The sequence below is a fragment of the Falco naumanni genome, chromosome 4 (genome assembly GCF_017639655.2).
Source record: "Falco naumanni isolate bFalNau1 chromosome 4, bFalNau1.pat, whole genome shotgun sequence".
NCBI lineage: Eukaryota > Metazoa > Chordata > Aves > Falconiformes > Falconidae > Falco > Falco naumanni.
In genome coordinates this window covers 63,953,006-63,959,189 of record NC_054057.1, presented here as the reverse complement: position 1 = coordinate 63,959,189, position 6,184 = coordinate 63,953,006, and the positions used below count along the sequence as shown (strand labels likewise).

Here is a 6,184-nt window from a genome sequence, read left to right as displayed (position 1 = left end):
TTAATTGAGCGCAAATTAAAAAATACCCCTGATAGTTCTTTCTCCTGGCGGGCTTCCAGGGTTCCTGTAACCGCAGCCAGTTCGTGTCCTGCGGGGACGCTGGGGTGCTGGGGGCGCAGGTACCGGCCCCTCGGCCCAGGCCGGGCGGCCATGGCAGCCTGGCACGGCGGGGGCCGCACCGGGCCGAGGCGCTGGCAGATCCCGGCGCTTTCCGAGCGGCCCGGGGAGGCGGTTCCGCGCCGACCAGCCGGTGGGTCGCTCCCTTTTGTTTTCTTTTTTAAAAGCTCCAGGTACGGGGGGGCTACGTGGCTCCGCCAACTCCCCCACGGGCCAGCTGGGCCCGCCGCGGTACATCCCCCTCACGGGGGGGCGCTGGCCGGGGCCGCAGCAGGCCCGGTGCGCTGAGAGGGGCCGGAGCCCCCCGAGTGCGCCAGCCCCGGGCTGGGACCCCCCACTTCCCAAGGCTCTAGGCCACCCTGGCCGCCTCCAGCACCTTTGTGCCGCCGCTCAGGGCACCCCCGGGGCGCAGCGGGGTATGCCGCGGGGGCCTGGCGGGCTGAGGCGGGACCCGGCCGGGGGGCGGCGGGGCGGTCCCTGCCCGCCCCATTGGCGCAGGGCGGCCGCAGCGCCCCCCCCCCCCCCGCGCGCTGCTGTGCGGCTCCTCACGTCCTCACCGCCTCGCGCCCCCGCCGGCGCGCGGAGCCGTGGGGCGCTGACGGGCACCCCCGCGCCGCCTATGGAAGCCCGCCTTGCTTCTCTCTCGCCCAATAGCAGCTGAGGGCGAACTGCCGTCTCCCAAAGACCGTGTTCTATTGGCGGAAAGCCGCTGAGCGACGCGTGAGCGACCGGCTGCCCTCCCTGCCGGTGGGCGGGCCGTTACTCGGCAGCGTTTTCCAATCAACGGACGCTCTTGTCTTGTTGTTCAGTTACCAGCTCCGCCACGGGCGGGAGCCGCCGCCTCTCAGCGGCGATGCGCCCAATCACCGCGAAGGGGGTGGCGGCCGCAGCCAACGAGCGGGGCGAGGAGGCGGGCGGCAGGTGCTGGCCGCGGGGCGCTGCGCTCTCCTCACAGCCCCCCTCCCGCTCTGCCCCTCCGGCCGGGCCGCTCGGCGCTCCGCTGACGGGCAGCCCGGGGCCGCCGCCGCCGCCGGGGACCGCCGCCGGGCTCAGGTACGGGGGTGGCCGGTGCCTCCCTCCCTCCCCGCGGGGCCCTGCCACCGCCCGCGGCTCCACCCCCGGGCCCGCGGCGCCGGAGCCCCCCGCAGATCGGCGCTGCCCGCCCCCCTGGGGCTCCGTCCCGCCGCCGCTCCCCGGTCTGAGCCCCTTCCCCGCCGCTTCTTCTCGGCGGGGGTCCCGGCTTTGCCGCTCGCTTCCGGACGGCGGCCCCGCCGCGCCTCCCTCCGCCGGCCGGCCCTCCTCCTCCTCCTCCTCCACCTCCTCCTCCTTCTCCTCACGGCCCGGCCCTCGGCCGCGGCCCCGCCGCCACCGGCCTGTGCGGCCGGCGGAGTGGCCCTGCCCCGCGGCCCGCTCCTGGCGGCCCCACCGCCCGCTTTGTCTCGGGGCGGTGCGGTGGGCGCCCCGCGCCGCCCCCCCCCCGGCCCCGCGGGAGGTTCCGCGTCTGGGCGCGGTGTGAGCGCAGGGCGCTGGCGGTGGGGAGGCCCCGGGTGGTCCCTGCCCCGCCCCGGGGCGCCGTGGCCGTTGTGCACGGGGGCGGCAGAGCCCCGCGGCCGGTAGCGGGTTCCGGCCGGGCGATGGCGGCTGGACCCCGCCGGGGGGGCCGCGGTTCCACAGGGATCTCCCTGATCCCAGATCTCCGAGACCTGCTGGCAGGGACAGGGCGGTGCTGTGCGGTTCTTTTTTTCCGCTCTATTTTTTTTTTTTTTTTATTTATTTTTTCTCCTTCAGACGCTGTCAGAGTCTAGAGATAAACCTAACCTTTTTTCTGTTTTCGTTTATTTTTTTTAAATTTTCCTGTAACGAGCCCGATGCCAACAGAAAGGCCCGTAGTTGCACGTGGAGGTCCTTCCCTTCACTCTTGTCTTGAGTATGAACGTTGCAGGCTGGAAAAGTGAGACGACCGGCTCTGAAACTGTTGTGGTCTGCAGAAACGGTTTGTCTGGTCAAGCTTTGGTGGCTTGCCCTGGGTTTTAGCTGTTCTGTTTGCACTCTCTTTTTTTTTTTTTTTTTTTTTAAGTTGGAATTACTTGGAAGATGCATCCGGCTCTTTTGGGATGTAGCGCGTGGTGGAAGGGGAAACTCTTCAGGGGAGCCCTGAGCCAAAGGTGGCACTTGGCTTTGCTTTAAAGCTGGTGCTTCTGCTGCTCCTGGAAGATGGGCTGTATAGCTGCTTAGGAGCTTGGTGCCTGGCAGAAAGGCCGTTTTGGACTGTTTTGTTTTAAAGGGTTACATTCACAGATTAGATTTGTTTTTATGCCCGTTCTTTTAACTTTCATTCTTTCTAGTAAAAGCAGCTGTAAAGAATGGGTGCTGTGCAGGGGCACGGGCTGTTTTTGTGTTGCTGTTAAGGCCTAGAACATTGGATTTTTGCTGTGTGACTCGGTTGTCTTTGTACTGGGGTGGTGTAAACACGTTACCGTATTACATCAAGGTTGACCCTTCCAAAGTTGTTTCCTTTAACCAAAAGGAGTTAATTTCAAGGAACTCTGTTCATCAGAAACCTAATAGCATGGTTTTTCCCCCCTTTTCACACACAGTAAGTCACTTTGTTCTTACAAACTTTTCCTTTTTTCTCTTCCGTTTCCTTTTCCTGATATGTAAAAATTCACATAATCACTAGAAATGTCAAGACTAGATTTTAAAACTTACAGTTACATTTCAGCAATTACGTAAAATAACAGTTGGAGTATGTAGGGGTAATTGCTTTTTGACAGTAAGTTCCTAATTCTTAAGTTCCCCTGTAATAAGTGAAAGAAGTTGAGGCAGGTAGACTGACTCCTCCAATGCCAAAAGGAACCGACGGCTGTTTTTTTCTCATTAGTGGTAGGAGTTACTCCTATGCAAAGTATATGTAGGTGGATATACTTGATTCCTTGTTCCAGAGCTAATGTTCAAGTATAAGACACTCACTGAAACATCTTTTGACAGGAGGATGCTGTCCAACACTCAGTAACATATTATTCTTTCTCCTTTTTCTGAAAAGAGATGATTCCTTCAACCATCTGGTGGGACCAAAATATATATAAAGATATATATTTTGTGTGTGTATATATAAGCTTAGATATAAAGGCCTTGTAAGTGAAGACTGTAGTTTTCTCACTAAGTTAGAACACATGGGCGAAAGAGCAAAGTATGCGGGTCTGACATTCAGAGTTTGACTTCAGGGTGAACTTGGGCTTCTCTAATTAAGACCTTACGTACATAAGAGGTTTCATCAGCTGTTGATGAGAAGTTGATAGCAAAATGCAATTTGAGGGAGAATCCCACCTATTTCCTTTAGATAGTTCTGGTTATCGGTCTGAGGCAAACACGGTGCTTGGAACTACTTGCCGGCCCGTTAAATTGAACTGTTGGAGCAAAATGAAGTGAAAACTATTTCTAGCCGTACCATCAAGTCCTGTCACTTACCGGGTAATGCAAGTGATTGTTTTATGGATCTGCGGGCACAAGGTGTTCTAAATTATAAAAAATATAGACAACTTATTTTCATATAAGTCAAACTTATTTTCATATAAGATGTCTCGAGAAATTATATATGAGTTGGAAAAACCAGTTTGTCCAGACGTGCTGGATAAGCATGGTAGTTATATGGGGTTATTTTGTACATTTATCAGGAGTTATGTATTCTTATTTTCTACTAGGATGTCCAGCTGTAAGACAATAAACAATGTGTTGGCATTCAGGTAGCTGTAATTAGTCTTCAAAGTTTACATCTAATTTCAATGAATAGGGAAGTTCACATGTAAGGAGAAATAATAACTCAGTCTTGCTGCAGGCTGAGACAACCATGCATTGGTTAACAAGTTATGAAAATCTCTCTGCAGTCAGAAGAATTAGAAACTTTGTTTCCTTTTTATTAATCCTAGGCAATATAGAAGTACTGCGGAAGGGTGAATTTTCCACCCTTTCTGACTCTCTTTTTTTTTTTATGTCTTACTGTGTGCTGTTGAAAAGGGTTTGCAGCGCCTGTTACTGTCTGTCCATTCGTTGTCTGCTTATGCTATACGCAGCATTACTTGCACTATAGCATCTGTTAATATCAAAGATGGATGACAGCTAAATATGTCACTGCAAGCGAGGGATTTGCTTAATGTATTTGGATGCCATCAGGATTCTCTGTGGACGTGGAAGACACTGTTTAAGTATTTGTAATCTATTTAAGAATCAAAGATGATTTGTCCATTTGATGCCCTAGCAAACTGAAATCATTGAATACTGCAGAATATTGGCAGAAATTGTGTCATTTTGTATAGGTTTAGTGATATTAATGTCATGTTAGCATTCTCAGTACTTAATCGTAGTGGGATGAGAAAGGTGTTTTTCCATTTTCAGTATTTTTCCGTAAATGTGACCATTGCTTAGTAAGATTTTTTTTTTTTTTTTTTTAGTCTTTGTTTTGGACCAAATGTGTTCATTCTTCTCACAACCTATGGATATGGTCACTTATTACCATGGCTTAATTGAAGTACTTAGTTTTTTTCATGGAGTAAATTATTCTCTTTTATAAATTAAACAGTTCCTCAATGACATTCTTAGTGGATGGCTGCTGACATAGGAGAACACACTTGTATTCTGTTGTAATATTTTTGTGTAGTATCAGATCCTCACTTGGTCACTGTGTGCCTTGGTCATGGCAAAAATGACCTTCAACGAAATTTTTTTCTTTATTTTCTTTGCTGTTTCAGAAGGCTCATGAACAAGCCACAATTCCAGGTTTCTTGGAAAATACAGGATTGTTCTTTTGTTTCCTAAATCTGTTTGTTATAAAGACTGTGTTTGAATACAGCCGAAGAAGACCAGGTTGGAAGCTGATGCTGTGTTAAGATGATTTCCTGAGGTGTTCTGATGTGCCTTCACAATTTCCGATATGCGTTCAGAGTAGTGGGGAGGATTTTGATGAGCCTCTGTGGGGTTTTGCGTTGTAGATAAGACGTTCATATGAAGTTTTCCACGTTCTCGGTTCTGTGTTGGCAAAACAAGCAGTGCAGCTCTGGCTGTGCTGTATGTGGTAGGGTTTGGAGCGGTAGCTTCCAGACAGAACTAGATAAAATTGAGCTGGGAGAGTTTAAAATTGTCTAATGTTACTTTGAGGCTGATGTGAAACTAGCTTGGATTTCTGCTGGGTTTTGCTTTAATTTAGGGTTTAAATTGTCGCTCCTTTCAGTTGCAGTTTTGGTTTAAGAGCGTGAAATGGCTGTGAGATGAGGTAGGCACCTCCTAAGTGAAGACTTTGGGGTTCCCCCCTGCTTCTCTCTGTGCAGATGAGGAGTTTGAGCTAGTTACAGGTGCAGCTGAGCATAGATACTTCTGCTGAGGTGCGCTTCTGGAGCCACAGGAGCTGTGTTACCCTTCTTGGTCCTTTCTTCCGCCTGCCGGTTGTTCCTCTTGCTCAGGCTCTTCCCGAGTAGATAATTTTCTGGCAATGCAGTTGCTCTTAAGCCTGGAATCTGGGTCAGTGTGTCACACCCACTCTAGGCAGGACCTAAAGCACCTTGTGCAAAAAATGCAACCAAGATGTTGATTTTCTATTGGCAAAGGAGTCAGAAGCACTTAAGACAATCAAATTTGTTGAAATTCTGTCTTAAAAAAAGCTGAAGCAACCTAGAGAAGAAATTGAGCAAGATACTGAGAACATTGCTGCAGGCTTGTAGTTCTGGCAGGTTTGTCGAAAGACGACTGTTGGGAATTAGTCCTCGTTAAGGTATTAATCTGATGTAGGAATTAGCTTTTTGTACGAAGTGGTGCAGTAATCAAGTTTTCTGAAATGCCCATGCTTTCTGATAAGAATAATGGACTGCAGGTTACTTTCCAGTATTTTAAGGTTTGCAGCTCTCTTGCCTTCTATTCGGGTGTTGTGGGTTGAGACTTTGAATTCTTGTTCAGACTGGTCAGGAATACATAAAAAAGAGGTATTTTTTTCTACCTTGTTTGCTCCAGGTCTGGGCAGGAGGTTTCTTCTTTCACTGTTGTCCTGCAGTTTGAAATGGTGAGCTCCTAAATCCTGTTC

At 50.6% G+C, this 6,184-nt stretch overlaps 1 protein-coding gene across 3 annotated transcripts in view; it reads left to right on the top strand.

Annotated features, from left to right (window-relative positions):
- The first annotated feature begins 1,012 nt into the window (after positions 1 to 1,012).
- Positions 1,013 to 6,184, top strand: part of KDM4B (lysine demethylase 4B) — a 93,321-nt gene continuing 88,149 nt past the window's right edge. For all 3 annotated transcript variants that reach the window (XM_040591485.1, XM_040591484.1, XM_040591483.1), the window contains exon 1: positions 1,013 to 1,170. The gene's annotated coding sequence lies outside the window, so the exon portion shown is untranslated. The remainder of the gene's footprint in view (positions 1,171 to 6,184) is intronic.